Source organism: Carettochelys insculpta, chromosome 14 (genome assembly GCF_033958435.1).
Source record: "Carettochelys insculpta isolate YL-2023 chromosome 14, ASM3395843v1, whole genome shotgun sequence".
In the NCBI taxonomy this organism is placed as follows: domain Eukaryota; kingdom Metazoa; phylum Chordata; order Testudines; family Carettochelyidae; genus Carettochelys; species Carettochelys insculpta.
The window spans coordinates 44,324,444-44,341,115 of record NC_134150.1 but is presented as its reverse complement, the minus strand read 5'-3'; the positions used below and the strand labels follow the sequence as shown (position 1 = coordinate 44,341,115).

General features: G+C 41.3%; 1 long non-coding RNA gene across 1 annotated transcript in view; it reads left to right on the top strand.

The window, feature by feature from the left end:
* The first annotated feature begins 4,188 nt into the window (after nucleotides 1-4,188).
* Nucleotides 4,189-16,672, top strand: part of LOC142020862 (uncharacterized) — a 55,262-nt gene continuing 42,778 nt past the window's right edge. Inside the window, exon 1 of the long non-coding RNA XR_012647526.1 lies at nucleotides 4,189-4,283. This is a non-coding gene — a long non-coding RNA (uncharacterized LOC142020862). The remainder of the gene's footprint in view (nucleotides 4,284-16,672) is intronic.

The following is a 16,672-nucleotide window of genomic DNA, read 5'->3' as shown; positions in this document are numbered from 1 at the left end:
ATTAATTGTAACCCCAATATAAAAATTTCATAGAGCAATTCCTGTCTCAGGTCCATGACTTGTGGATGAGTTGGAGCATATTTGTTTAGAAGGGCATAAATCTTAATTAGAAGACTTCAAACAATGAAGCGTCCACCATGTCACTTGGTAAGTTGTTCCAATGGTTACTTATTCTAACTACTACAAATGTATTCCTTATCTTCAGCCTGAATTTACCTAGCTCAGGGGTTCTCAGATTGAGGGTCTGGGACCTCAAAATGGGTTACAACCCCATTTTAATACGGACTGAAGCCTGAGCCCTGTCACCCAGGGTGGAAGCTGGAAAGATTTCAGCCCTGGACATTAAGGCTCAGGTTATAGGCCCCCTCTTTGGGACTATAGCCTTTTGGCTTTGGCTTTCATCGCCTCTGGCAGGAGTGGTGGGATGGCCCAGTACTTTTGGTTGTCAAAAGGGGTCATGGTGCAATGGAGGTTGAGAACTCCTGTCCTAGCTTCAGCTTCCAGACACTGGCTCTTTGGAGCTGGGAGGAGGAGTGAAGAATGGCTTCAGCTCAAGCAAATAAAGGAGAATGTTACCTGGAAAATGTAAATTTTGTTGTTATATATACAAGGCAAATATCAGGACTGAAAGTCTATAAAGACCATCATTTTGTTTTGATAGGAAGCTTCATAGCTGAGTACTTTTATTTAAAGTTAAAATAGTTGTATTGAGTTGAAACAATGTTTCATTACACAGGACATCTGATAAAAGACCACAGTGAATCAAATGAAGCTGATCTACCATGTATGTCAAGTAAAGAAAATTTTGATACCTCTACTAATTTTGAAATTGTTTCCCTAAAGAACATTTTAAAATGTAGATTTGGTGATTTATTAAGCCATGTTTTTAAAAAATAGACCTGTATCTAAACTGACAAAACCCAATGACAAATAATTTTTCGATTGGAGAATGAATGGAGGGATATATGAATGCATAGGTTGATGAGCTGATTAAAAATTGAGAGATGGATAATAAAGAGATGAATTGTTAAATTAACAAATGATTGATAAAATGACATATCAGAGAAATAAAAGACTAGATTAATAGAGGATGGATACAGACATGAATATATGGCTAGTGAGAGATATATGAATAGACAAATACAAAGACAAATGGATTGTTGAATAAATAGTTGAGACATATACAAATAGACAGTTGATAATGCCAGTGAGATGAATGGAGAGATACTGTAGTCTGATGGGAAAATACAGAGATTTAGAAATAGATAATGGGAGACAGGAGATAAGGGTATAAAATGTTCTCTGTATCATTCTGGATGTTCTTCTATTTCCAGCTTGCTGAAGCATCATTTCAGGAAATACCATCTCTAGAGGGACTCACAATACATCTCCAGAATTATCATATCAAGAAAGTGGCATTTCCAGGAATGATTCTATGACACCTGTAAACTTCAATTTCTGCCGCAGAAGTGTCAGTTGCCAGAAAATGATCTTCTAGATGGCAGGGCTTCCTGGAAAGATATGAAGAAAGTGTAAGGAGGACTCCATTGTAGCCAAACCATGAATTCATAATACTGAATACATTCTGTCCATGGTCAGTGCCCATCTCCATGTTGTGAAATACATCAGTTGGTGGGGTATGCAATACCTCAAGCAGAAAAGAATACATTAAGGTTTCATCTAGCAACACTTTCAGTATCCAAGCATAAGAATAAATTCTAAGATTTTCTTAATAAAGCTACATACACAGAGTTCATAATATACTGCTTATCCTCCAGACAACTTCTATGTATTTCTATGAGTCAAAATAATGTGCACACTTAGATCACCTGAGACCCTCGTCCTCTTCTGAGTACTCCAAAGGTGTCACAGAACACCATCTGTGAATCATCGCACCAGTCCTTTATGGATACCAAACTTGCCCCATTTTGTTTCCTCTTTAATTCTGATATTCATGTGCACCCTTGTTTGCAAATCTTCTCATGAAGGCCCAGAGCTGCAATAAATCCATGTCACATGGAAGATGTAGTGTTGGCAGAATTTATGACTGGGTCTGAGCTGTTGTGATGAGCAGGGGAACCTCAGCCCCTTGTGATATAAATGCCTCTGCTAATTGGATTGCTGGAACTAATCAGAAGCCAGAGAAAAAATAAAAAATCAGCCTCCCTTCTGCTGGTGCTGGCTGATAAATCAGTCAGCTCCTCTCAGGAAAGGAGACATTGGAACTGAATTCTCACATGGAGGTCTCATTCAAGATTGCTATCTCAAAGGTTACTCATACTTCTGTCATGAAACCAGCAGCAGTGTGCATGCATAGGAAGGGAAGAAATGGGAGAGGTTACCATAATCATACAAAGAAGAGAAGATTTTACTATGCAGTGAGAGAGAGAGAGAAACGGACAGAGGTATGTGCGAGAGGAAAATGCCATACCAACAGTCAGTCTGAAATGACAGGTTTTTAGTTAAATCATGGTTCATACCACCGGGTCACTTCTGCAAATTACACCAAACACAACAAGCAAAATTGGGAAAGTGTACAACAGGCCCAATGAAATGGCAGCTTGATTTAACAGACACAGTCACAATCACAACAACAGAAGAAATTAAGCAGACATTCCTCACACCTATCTTTAGTATTTTTTTCTTTCATGAGTTATATTGCACACCTCAAGCCTTTAAAAGACTTAGAATAACCAGTGGCCTGATTTCTAAACATGAGTATTTTCAACTTGGTTGGTACCATTTCCCAGGAAGGAAGAAAATGGGAGACAGAAAGCTGGAAAAAAGGAAAAGGAGAAAATTCTATAAAAAGAGTGACATTGCCTCACAAAATAAAAAAATAAAAAAAAAGGAGGGAGGTGGGGTCAGCTGTGCTCAGAGAAATTAAAATGTGTTATCAACAACAGTTTGCCCTCAGATATGCTGGGACCATAGAAATATTTTCATTTAGTGGTGTGTCTATGAGGAAAGGGTACCTCAGAAGGGCTTTAGGTTGTGCTCTCGAATTTCACTGACTACAATCATTGAGGCAAGTTTCTTTACGGTAACAGTATCATCTCTCAGTTGAGCTGAAATAGCTGGGGAAACGGATATGACTTAAATAATTGGGTCTTTTTCATTTCATATCTCTAGCTACCCCCTGAAAAAAGTTCACAGATTTCCCATTGCAGAATTTATGTTTGCAACCTCAGATTCCCAGACATTTAATACCCTTCACTTCGCCCTAAGTGTTTCTTACTGTCACTTTTCTGTAGCCCCTTCACTCAAGTACATGGATTTGGAAGTAAATAGATAGCAAATGCTCTTTCATATAACACTCTTCTGTGTTTTATAAATCTTTTTAGCAACCTGATAAAATATAACCTGGTATTTATGCAAATGTAAGAGTAGCATGATGGAAACAAAGCAGTGTTGGCCTGCAGCCAAGGCCTGGCAATGATGGGGCCCACGAGCCATTTGCTTCCTGATTCTTCAGAGAAAGCAGCTGTAGAGAAATGAAAATACAGAACTCACCCCCACCACCACACGTGCGCGCGCACACACACGTACATTCCAGTATCCGTCACCTCGGAGCCAGCAAGACTCTGGATCCGAACAGGGTTCTGCCTCCAGCTGCTGCTAGAATCTCTCTGTTGTTCCCCCCGAGCCTCCTTGTCCCCCATTCCTGATTCCTTTTTAGGAATTTATAAACATTTTCCACAGATCAATATCTGTATTGATTATTCATTGTGAGCGAGTTGTGTGTCTTTGGTGAGCCAAGCTGGCAGAGAGAGCAGCCAAAGGCAGCTGCAGTAAAACATAACAGAAGGTGAGAGGGACCCAGCTCTTGCTGGGTTGCTGCTGCCGGCACCACCCAGACAGAGAGAGAGGAAGAAAGAAAGAAAAGGAAAAAGCATAAAAAGAATGAAGAGAGGAGGGAGCCAGAGAGAGAGAGCGATCACAAGAAAGACAAAGTCTCAGCTGGATAACCGGTTCCGGGGCATGTTGGTAGCTTGGGGAAATTTCCAGCCTTGTTCCTGCCATTACATACACAGATTCAGTGGACTTATTGCTCTGGGAGTGAAAAGTGACTCACAGTTTTGGTATCTGCTACGTAAGAGCTTTGGGGGGATTCCTTGGCTCACTGACAGGAAAGGAAGAAATCAGCAGCAGTGAGGTAATACAAGATTCCTTTCTACTGCCTTCCTGGGAACATGCAGTCGACTGTTCTGACATGAGCAGCTTGCTGCTTTCTTATGGTACGTGAAAGGAGAATAATTAAAAGGGCCAGCATCACTTACAAAGTGAGTAAACACAAAGCCTTTCAAAAGGTGCTCTCCAGCTATTGAGAAACTGTAATTCCTTAAACTTAAGGGCAAAACAATTCATTGATGGGACTCACTGAAGTGAGTGTCTGTGTGCTGCATATGTGTGTGTGTATGTGTGTAAATGGGGGAGGGGAGATCTGCTAATTGTTCGTGATGTGTAAAAAAAGGATTATGAGAAAAGAGTGAAATGATGGCAGGAAAACGTCTTGGACCAGAGCCAAAAAATAAACCCCAAGGACAAGCACATCTGCAGCTTCAGAAAACGCGTTGGTTGCTATCGTCGGGGACATAGGCAGGAATACCCCGGCGCTTCTGAGCTGCAAATAGAATATATCCCTGGCACTCGGGGACAGAACTGAAAGAAAAAATGTGCCAGGAGACTGGAACAACTGAAGGAAAACTACCATTGTGCTGTAATTCAGAGTAAAAAAGATCTTTCTTTCCTTTTAATTGGAGCTTCATGCTTGCTCACCACTGATTTGGTCTATAGAAAGAATAACTTTCAAAGTCTGCTAAATGAAAGTAGAAGCTGATGATTCTCCACTTGTCTCTTGGGAACTGCTGCGACACTACAGATACATCAAGAAAGGGAGGCTTGGGAAATTCAGTTCTTCTTTGGCTACAGATCCAGAAAACATACCAGCGTTTCATCTGCACCAGCTGTACCCGATCGGATGAACTGGATTTCAACCCTTTTTTAATTCTGTGAGCCCCAACCTCCCAAGAATTGGAACTGCAATTCAGGTGCTCCAAACACACTTGAAAATATGGCAACCCTTTGGAATAAGAAGAGCTGGCTTGTTTGCAGGGTGTATGTTTGATTTTTATTACCAAACAAATGGCACACAGGGCTGTTTTTCATCTACAATGGGGAGAGGGAGATCTTTCAAGGATTCTCAGGGTGGAAGATGTTTACTAAAGGTGTCTTTCTTTTGTTTGGGCTTTTATCCTCCATATTACTTCACTGCTGCTGAAATTTGGCCCATTGCACTGTGAGCTTCTTCAGCAGAAGGAATACATTGTCTGCACAAGTGAGAGCCTGTGGGGACGCAGGAGAGGAGGAATTAGCCAATTAAAGATAGCTTTTTCACATGTAATATTTTCAGTGTTTGCAGGAAGCTGCCTGGATGGCATACTGTGTGTAGGTGTGTGGGGTAGGGGTGTGACAAAGGGGAGAGAGAGCACAGCAGGAGCAGACAGAATGTCTGGGTATATATGTAATTCATGCACAGAGTGTTCAGTGCTGCTGGGCAGATGCCCATTCCTGAGCTCCAGAGCTCTGGAGAGTCTGTTCAGACCTGATCTGAATGTTAAATGCAGAAGACTATATTAGCATACTAACCAACTCATGGCAAGCACAGGGAATCAGCAAAAGGCCATCTCCTCTGTAAGGCTGGTGCAGCAGAGTTTGCCAGCTACTTAGAAGTGTCCTTTGTCAGATCTCTTTTTGTGTTCGTATTTTGTTTTTCAGTCACAGCCTGGAAATTAATGAGAAGGGAAGGTGGAACTTCAAAGTGCTATAATGGGAGGGGGGAAGACCTTTAAACACAGTGATCCCCAAAAGGAGAGAATTTACAGCACTGGGAGCAGAACAAAAGAAAAACCTGCAAAATGGAAAAAGTCTGGACATACAGAGTGTCCATTCCAGAATGAGTTCAAAGCAGAATGCCAGGGCTGAGCATATAGCACTGCATCCTGAAAATAACACAGAAGGAAATGGCATCACACTGCCAAGAGGGACACTCAGTTGTTTCTGTTGTGAAAAAGGTTCCAATTCCACTAAATGCAGAAAGATTCCTCTTAGATCATCTGACCACACTCACATTTTTCCTTTGATTTTTGAAATAACAAGCATTTGTCTTGTGATCTAAATGGTCAGGACATCAGCCTTCATTTTGATCTGTACCGCACCAGGAAGCATCAAGTAAAAGGCATTGCTCCCATAATGGTGTGCTTCAGTGAGCATTGATTGCCCACCAGCCATGATTCTGACCCTGGCACAATGAAATCTTTATCTTGTGTGTGGGGTATATTTTAAAAACAAATTAATTTCCAAAAATTAAATTGTCCCCTTTACTACTCCAGTGTGGTGAAGAAGAAATTAGTTAAATTCCAGTATGGCCTTTTGCTAAGACACATTCCAGAAGATGAGAAGCCCTAAGAAAAGCTATATGTGTTATTTTCTTAAAAGAATGGGGGTGGCTGAAAGGTCAGGGAGGCAGAATCTATATTTTTACATTTATTTTTATATTTATATTTTTAGAGTGGCTAATACAAAATGTTAGAGTTGTGTCTGCAGGTTCGCAAATAACAAGCTGTCCTGTGGCACCTTAAAACTAGCACATTTATTTATTAGATAATGAGCTTTCATGGTTAACATGAACATCAACGTGAAGAAGGGAGTGATCAGTCCCAAAGCTCTCCTTGTAGTTTGTGTCTCTATAGAAGGAAACCCTTTGCACAGACCAGTGACACTCTCCCTGCTGGGCACTTCTGAATAAATGAACCTGAATACTACTTTTCAAAGAATGAACCTCTGTTTTCAGAATCTTGTGAGTTAAAAAATAAGGATAATTTATACCTTGTGGTAGCAGGGGAGAGAAAGAAAACGTGTGTTCGACCTAAATCACAGCATTCCTACTATTGTCAGAGCTCTTCATAAGATGCTTTTCCCTTGTCCTTTTTGGTAAAGCTGTCTAAAGTGAGCAAAAGTGGACATAACTGAGCAAGGTCCACATGTGGTGCAACACCCATTTACACTAGATGAGGATCTGCGTTTTAAACATTTTAAATACTTGTTGATTTAAGCATTTTATCTGTTGCATTAATCAGTGCAGCCTGATTGTCCAGTCCCAAGAAAACAAGTCAGATGGAGTAAAATTCCCTATTGCTTATTTATGTACCTTCCACCTGCCCATATGTTCTTCATGTAGGGTAAAACAAGAAGAGTGCCAAAGGGATGGTGGCATTTTTTTTAAACCCTCTATTTCACGTGTGGTCTGTGCATAGAAAACTTTAGTTGGTATTTTGTATTGTTTCACCTAACTTGGCACTTTCATTAGTAGATTGACAGATTATTTAATTTCACTGTGTTTTCTGTAAGTGCCCCTGTATCACTTCTCAAAATGGTATTGTGTAAAAGTCCTACAATACAACCCTTCAGTGATTCCCAACACATACCACTATGTACAAATTCGGTATTCTCTCCTTTTTCAGTAGTTAAAAATAATGGCAGAAAGTCACTAACAGCAGACATCTGTCCTTTACACTGATCCTAGTCAGATCTGGAGTACTTATACTGCAAACCCAAAATGTAAGGATACAGGTTTAGATAGGCTGCTATGCGTGTGGATAGCTGTGTTTTCAACTGAGATGTTCAAATTTATTTAGGCCATCTCTAACAGACCCAGCTTTAGGGAAGATTCATGCACCTCCCTCTGAAATAAATCATCTTCCAGGCCTCTACTTTGCTGTCAGTGAAATATGGGAACAGAGGATATTTGCTTTACTGGAACAAACTATTTCATTATATTTATTGGATTAAATTACTATAACCCAGGGTGTATTTTCTTTGGCATAACCCAGGGCTCAGAAAGTCCATCCAGAGAGTGGTGATGATACAACCTTCCATCTCCCAGGAATCCTTCAGATGACTAGCACTGCCCCAAAATTGAGTGATAATGGAAAGCAGGGAGCCCAGCCATGTCCGTCAAAGGGCAAGATGCTTCACAACATATCCTGGGTCACAGTTTCCACTGCCAGAGCTCTTCTAGAAAGTCCTGACTGCAAATTAAAACTGTTATCATACTGGAACTCCTGAGGGAAGGTCGCAGTGCAAACAACATCAGCAAGCAAGGGAAGCGTAGTGGAGGGTGAAATCTCTTCACCCTGCCACTGGTGGAGCAGTCACTGGTTCAGGAAGGCACAAACTGACAATGGAGGTGAATCCAATATACCTCTAAAACCACAGGAATGATGTCATAGTTCAGAATAGCAAAGCCGTGTGCTGAGAATAGAACGCAAGGACTTTCTGAAATGTAACGAGATGATATAGTGTCAACTCTCTCTGCTGGGCAGCAGAAGCACTTGCTAAGACGGGTGGGAAATAAGCGGCCCGCAAGCCAGATGGGGTTTTTCAGGGATAGCCCCTGGTGAGCCACTAGCACTTTCTTTAGCTGTGAGCTCCCAGGTATGGCTGCTTACAGCTCCCATTTGCTATGGGTCATTGTTCCTGGCCAATGGGAACTGTGGGAAGCATTGCAGACTAGGACACTGCTTCCTGCAGCTCCCATTGGTTGGCAATAGTGATCTGTGGCCAATGGGAGTTGAAAGGGGACACACTGGTAAATAAAGCACTGGTGGCATGCCAATGGCTAACCCTGATGAATTGTGTCTAGCCCATGGGTTGCTTATTGCCCACCCCTACTGTAAGATGATTAAATTGATTACTATCATATCCTTTTCATTTTCATTCAGAATAGATCCCCCAAGATAGATATTCTGACAGGTGCTTCTCTTTTAAAAATCTTTTCTATATTTTACTGATTCCTCCTCTCTCTGTAGGGAGGAACAGAAAAAAGAGATAGAAAAAAAACAGGGATGAGAGAGTGAGAGAGAGAAAGGAAAGGAAGGATGGGTAACAGGGAAAACAAAGGAGAATGACAACCCTATGTCCCTCTGCTAGAAATTAATCAAAGATTCTAAAAAGTTAGACCAAGTCTTACAAATTTGTCTGAGGTCTCTTTTCTCTGAGATATTATCCATTCTCTGTGCTTCCCTAAACTCTTCGATGAAATAGTATCCAACCCACTACAGTTTATAAAACATTAGCCTTACAAGCATTACAAAGCTACCGTGTACCCTTTCTTTATGTGTATTTGCCTTCTCCATGTCCTTAATGCTTCTTTACCTCCAATAATAGAGTAATTATTGTAATTATTTCTATATAATACAACATATGACAACTCTAGCAGGGAACCAGAAATTTTCCTACCTCTTTGGTAACTTCAGGTTCTGTCTAGAATGGGAACATATTTTAAGCCTTTACTCAATAATCAAATCTGTTCATATTCCAGGAGAAGAAAAATATATAATACAATACCAGAAATCAACACTGTATATTTACAACGGGAACATGAGTCAGTCTTACTACACCCTCAGCTAATCTTGGAGTTCAGAAAACTAAAGCTTTTTCTGTTTGCACCCAACTATTAGATTATGTACATTCCTGTCAGAGGAGAACCACACCATGCCCAGTTACCTGTGACACTCTCATTTGTACACTGGGTTACCATAATGTGCTCTATGAAGTTCGATGCATGAAGACTTCAAACTTCACAGTGCAAATAAGAGGGAAGTTCTTCTCATGGATTTGGTTAAAAGATAGGAAAGAAAGAGAAGGAATAAATGGCCAGTTTTTAGAATGGAGTTAACTAGTGGTGTCATCCAGGAATTGGTACTGGGACCAAACTTGTTCAACACATTCATTAATGATCTGGAGAAAGGGGTAAACAGTGAGGTGGCCAAATTTGCAGATGATACAAACCTGCTCAAGATAGTTAGGTCCAATGTAGACTGAAGAGCTTCGAAAGGATGTCAGAAATCTACGTGACTGGGCAACAAAATGGTAGATGAAATTCAATATTGATAAATGCAAAGTAATGCATTATCCCAAGCATATGCATAAAATGTTGGGACTAATTAGCTATCACTCAAGGGAGAAATCTTGGATTCATTGTGAATAATTCTCTGAAAACATCCACTCAATGTGCAAGGAAAATAAAATAAAATAAAATAATAAAAACCCAGAATGCTGGGAATCATTAAGAAAGGAATAGAGAATAAGACAAAGAATATCTTATTGACACTGGATAAATCCACAGTATGCCTGCCTCTTGAATACTGTGTGCAGATGTGTTCACTTCATCTCAAAAATGATATCTTGGCATTGGAAAAGTTTCAGAAAAGGGCAACAAAAATGATTAGGGGTTTGAAACAGGTAACGTGAGGAGAGATTAATAAGACTGTGAGTTTTCACCTGGGAAATGAGACAACTAAGGGGCGATATGACAGACCTCTCCAGAATCATGACTGTTGTGGAGATGGAATTATTAAGGCAAAATGGGAGACTTTATCTCCTATCCCTATGTACTTTCCCTGCATTTTGGTGAAGAATGAGGCTGGGTGAGGATTTATTTCTAGTGGACTATGGCCAGATCTACACTAGACCTTAAGGTTGATTGTAGATATGCAATTCCAGCTATGGCAATTGCATAGCTGGAATCAACATATTTACAACCAACTTACCTGGCCATCCTCACCAAGGGAGATAAATAAGAGACTTTTTGCCACTGATCTCCCTTACTCCTCATGAGATTGAGGAGTACAGGGGTCACTAGGAGTGCAAAATCAGACCCTGGAAGATTGACCCAGTCAATCTTCCTGGTAGTGAAGACATACACTGTGTTTCACTAAAACATTTCAAAGTTGATTCTTGTCAGTTTTGGAATAATTTAGGTAAACCTAGGAGCTAAGTTGATTGTGTAGCAAGATTCAGACTTACCACAGAATCAAAGGCCTGGAAGGGCAAGTCTTAGGAGCTCACATTGTTTAGCTCCCTGCCTAAAGCAGGATCAACCCTAACTAAATAATCCCAGTGAGGACTTTGTCAAGCTGGGACTTAAAAACCTCTAGGGATGGAGATTCCACCACCTCGCTAGGTAAAGCATTCCAGTGCTTCACCACCCTCCTGGTGAAATAGTTTTTCCATATATCCAACCTACACCTCCCCCTCTGTAACTTCAGATCATTGCTTTTCGTTCTGCCATCTGTCACTACTGAGCACAGCCTCTCTCCAATCTCTTTAGAGCCCCCCTTCAGGAAGCTGAAGACTGCTATCAAATTGCCCCTCTCTCTTCTCTTCTGCAAACTAAATAACCACAAATCCCTCAGTCTCTCCTCATAGGTCATTTGCTCCAGCCCCCTAATCATTTTCATTGTCCTCTGCTGAACCCACTCCAATGCATCCACATTCTTTCAATCCTGGAGGGCCTTGAACTGGACACAATACTCTAGATGAGGCCCCATCAGTGCTGAATAGAGGGGAATAATAACTTCTCTGCAGCTGCTGGAAATGCTTCTCTTGTACCCCTATATGCCATTAGCCTCCCTAGCTACAAGGGCACACAGTTGACTCATATCCAGCCTCTTATCCACTGTAATCTCCAGGTCCTTTTCTGCTGCACTGCTACTTAGCCAGTCAGTCTCCAGCTGTAATGATGCTTGGAATTCTTCCATCCCAAGTCCAGGACTGTGCACTCGTCCTTGTTGAACCTCATCAGATTTCTTTTGGCCCAATACTCCAATTTATCTAGGGTATTCTGGATCCTATCTCTACCCTCCAACGTATCTACCTGTCCCCCTTAGTGCCATCCACAGATTTGCTGAGGGTACACTCCATGCCCTCATGCAGGTCGTTAATAAAGATGCTTAACAATACTGGCCCTAGAACTGATTGCTGGGGCACTCCACTTGAAACCAACCGCCAGCCATTGAGCCACTGATCATTACCGTTTGGGCCCAACCATCAAGCCAGCTTTTTCTTTATCTTACAGTCCATGTATCCAATCCATACTTACTTAACTTATGGGCAAGAATGTTGTAGGAGACTGTATCAAAAGCTTTGCTAAAGTCTAGGTATAGCACATCCATTGACTTCCCCAAGTTCATAGAGCCAGTTACCTTATCATAGAAGCTAATAAGCTTGGTCAGGCATAACTTGCCCTTGGTAAATCCATGTTGACTACTTTTGATCACTTTCCCCTCTTCCAAGTGCTTCCAAATGGATTCCTTGAGGATTCCCTCCATGACTTTTCTGGGGACTGAGGTAAGCTTGACTTGTGATATGCAGCTTACCTGTGCTTAGAGATATGGTACAATGTACTTAAAATTGTACTAAACCAAATTTTCACCAGGATATTGAAATACACTTCTCCTTCATTATGGAGTTCTCCCTGCCAAATTTATATCCAGCCCACTTGAGCACTAGTACAGCTTTGAAGCAGCCAAAATAATTGTTTCTGATCACTGAAATGTATATTTCTTCTCAGTCATTTGCAAATACAGAAAAGCCAGTTTTGATCATACTTTAAAAGCAAATCACCCTCAGGCAGTGACCAAACATCAAAAATCATGGCCTGACATTTCCAAGAGTTATGAGAAACTGAAAGCAACAGGTTACCATGGAAATGCTTGGGAGAAACCTTAATTACAGCAGTTGCTCCAGCTCCTGCTATAAGATAAATATAATATTGCTATTATTATTAACAAGGACACAAGTACCCATTTGCTTAGTGATGCTTTTTGCATATAACACATTATGCCTGTGAACCATTGTAATATGACAGGGTATCTGGGCACAGCTAAGGTAATCAATTCAGAGTATACTTGCTTAAAACCTGGCCATTTACAGCCCAGGCTGTGATTTCCTTCTCACTAAGCAAATCAAACCAGCCACAAAAGCACCTCTGCCAGCACCCCTGGCCAGCCAGAAGCCACACAAGCAAACCCACAGCTCTCCCAGATACTACAAAAGCCCAGACCAATAGCCCCCTGCTCAGGTGAGAGGTTTTTAAAACCTATTTCACCAACTCTACACAGATTCTTCCAGACCCTAAAGGGTCCAGCCACAGTCCCAGGTCAATATATACTTGTGTCTGACCCAAAACACCATGTCAATGCCAATCCTTCAGATCTAAAATCTAAAGATTAATTAACAAAGAATGAAAGAACAGGGTGACAGAAAAAGTGATACTTTACATGCCTCATTTACAAATATTGATGCAGGCCAGCGATGTTATATGCTGCTTCTTGAAAGGCTCGGAAAGTACACCTCATATGGGGTATGATTCCAGTTTCCATAGTCTTGGTTAGTGGATCACTGGAACCCTGAATCCTTGCATTCTAGAACTAGAACCAAAAACTGGAACCAAATGGTCATTGCCAGGGCCATCCTATAGTTTTCCAAATGGAGGGGAAAGTCATTTCTCCTCCCCATAGATCCTTATAGATCAGGGTAATTTGACCCAGGTGAGCCACTGTGGCAAACTGCCATCGGTGACTGGTTTTGCTAGCCCACTCTAGTCATTTACATGGCATGTGAAATGATGTCTTTGGCATCTGATTTCAATCCCATTGCTCAGCCCATGTCACCTGACAAGTGGCCTGCATTCCATTGACAAGTCCCAAATTCCTGAGATTTGTCTTCAGTGTCTGAGCCTTTGTCTTTAGTCCATCATGCTATAGAGCCAGTATCTATAACTTCATATACAAACATGGCACAGACACACAAGTAAATAAAAAGATTCAGGGCATTACCAACTTACACTAGACAAGTCACTTGGCCCACTTAGCACAAGAATTGGTGCCATTATATACAATGGTGAGAAAAATGGCTTTCTTATTCAGTTTAAAAATCCAATAACATCACAACCACAAACTGAAATATCCTTCTATTGTGTATGTACAGTAAAACCCCAGGTTCCATGGGGGTTGCATTCCTGTAATCACTGTGTAACTCAAATTTTCATGCAAGTCAGGGTGGGGAGCCAGGAACCAGGCTGCCATGTGTTTCTCAGCTCTCTGCCACTTGTGGGACCCGGGAAACTGACCAGCCCCATAAGGGGCTGGTCAGTTTCCTGGCTGCTTCTCCCAGCCTTCCCTCTGCCACAGGGCTGTCAGCCTGACCATGGTACCAGTGGGGGAAGGCAGGGAGAAAGCGCTCTTAGCCTGCCTTGCTGTCTGCAGCTGCGGGCAGCTAGGCAGGCTGACAGCCACAGAGCAGCTTTAAGTTGCACTTAACTTGCATTAAAGCGAGTTACACACAACTTGAAATTGTGTATTTCGAGGGTTTACTGTATCGCACATCTCTTTACCACTGCCATAACCTACAAGTTGAAAGAAACTGAGACACTCAAGCTAACAGTCATCATTATCATATCTAGCTTTACATAGTGGTCTTCAGCCAGAGATTTCTGTGAGCTTTACAAGGAGTTCAGTATAATCGTGCCTAGTTGACAGATGGAAAATGAAGATCTGTGCAATATGTTCATTCAGCCATCTATGTGTTCACTCACTCCCTTTTCATATGTCACTAATAATTCACTCTCTCACGAGTTTAAATACAACTTTGTTCTGTGGTCAATTATTTCCACAATACAAAAATATAGGAGAGCTGATATTGCAATATGACAAATACACAAGAGAAACACTAAAATGCAAGACAGTGACTCAGCACTTCTAGGGAACACTGATCAATTAATGTCTAGAGGTCCTCAAGTGTCCTGGACACAATGGGGGAAAGTACATGATTGGATCACTGTTAACTATCAGCTGTTTGTAAGGTGTTCTTCCCTTAGACACAATGTACAGCAAGTTTGAGGCTGCTTCAAATTGCTCTGCAGGCTAAGTTAAGTCATCCTCTAACAGAATGACTTAAAGTGCTGTTCAGTTACAGGTAAAGGATTAGCCCTTAGCTCTGGAATTCCCTTCCTTTCTAAGGAATTCTTATAAATTTTGAATTTGTTGAATTCCTTGGAGCACTACAAAGCATATCCAGGATGTATACAAAGAGGTAGCTGAGTGAGGAAGGTCTGTGAGGAGTCTTTGAGTTGACAGTCTTTGAGTTGACATGTTGTTTTCATCCTTAAATACTGATTTTTGAAAGAACAGATAAAGTTTATAATATACCAGAATTAGACAAGGTGCAACACAGAGGTCACTGTCAAAGACATTGAGACTGTAATCCTGACCAAACCATTCAAAAACTCTAAAAAATTAAACTTCACTTCTTTCTCCATTCCAGCCCTTTCTCTTTCTGTCTCTGCCCCATCTCTCCCATCATCCATCTCCCTCCGTCTGCTCTTCCTTTGTTTCATCAGTCTCTTCCTCCAATCATGGTCAAACATGCTAGTTCAAGCTTGAGGAAGATGAGATTTCCATTGCAGTATTCTTTCCTCAAGCCTTGGATTCAGTTTATGAAATTTTTAAAGATTCATATACAACAGATGAAAGGATACCTCTCTAGTCTAGCACCCTTAGGACCTAACTGGTGCTGAATCAGAGAATTTGCTGAACCCAGGAAGGTCAATACTGCTTAGCAGCATTGCCAACATTGCTTACTGGGCTCTTAGGCTGTCTACACCAGCCTTAGAAAGCTGACTGCAGATATGCAATTCTAGCTATGCCAATCGCATAGCTAAAATCAACACATCTGCACTCTGCTAACTTGTCTGTCTACACAGGGGAATGTCGATAGGAGAGTTTCTCCAGTCGATTTCCCTTAGTCGTACAGGGGTCAACTGTGACCCTGAGAGGTCTGTTTTGTGAATCTCTACTAGATGCGTAAAACTGAACCCTGGAAGATTGATCCTGTGTGGGTTCATCTTCCAGGGTAGTGTAACCCTGCCTTTAGAAGACAGTTAGAGGTAAATCACAGCTAAATAATATCACAGAACACTGAGTGCCAGGACTGGTGGCTGTAAACAAATTTTATGGGACCACGGAAAACTTGGTCACACATATGATAGCTGGACATCTGACTAATAAAATCATGATAGATCAGTCTTTCCTAAATTTAAAACATTCACGTACCCCTTTCGGGATTTCAGCCTTATCGGTTTACCCCCCCTTCCCAGTACCATCCCAGTGCTTGTCTCCTGATTTTCAGTAATTTATTTTCTGCCATGTACCCCCTGAAATCCTTTCACATACCACCAGTGTATTCATACCACATTTTAGGAAACACAGTGCTAAACCTTGAGAGTGCAAGACTGGACAGATTCAACCTGTATATAAATGGGAAAAATGTAGTTTGCCTTATTTTGGATTCTGTGGGATATTCAGAAAATATCCTTTGGCCAACATAGAATTTCCCATTTATTTAATCAACCAGATACGTCCCAGGATGCTGATGTGTTTGACAATGCTAGATAAAATAGATTAAAAGAAGATTTAAAAAGGCCTGAGTTTTACTGAGGTAACTCCCAATGCCTACCTCATGGTCCATTCCTTGTTGTGGAGAGGTGACTGGTATATTTCAAGGACCTGGAAAGCTATGCCAGCTGGAGCTACAGCTCCTGGAAGGGTCACCCAAACTGGACAGGTCAAAGGGTACAGACCAGACAAATTTGGATCACCTCTTTCTGAGGTAAAAGGGGTTGTCTTAGGGTTAAAAACCCTACCTCTGTAAAGAAACCTACAACTACACAAGCCTTGGGAGGAGTTGACAATCCACTTGGATTGAGTATGAAGCTAGGTAGGGAAAGCTGAAAGAAAGCTGCCCTGCAGATGACTCTTCTCTCAACCAG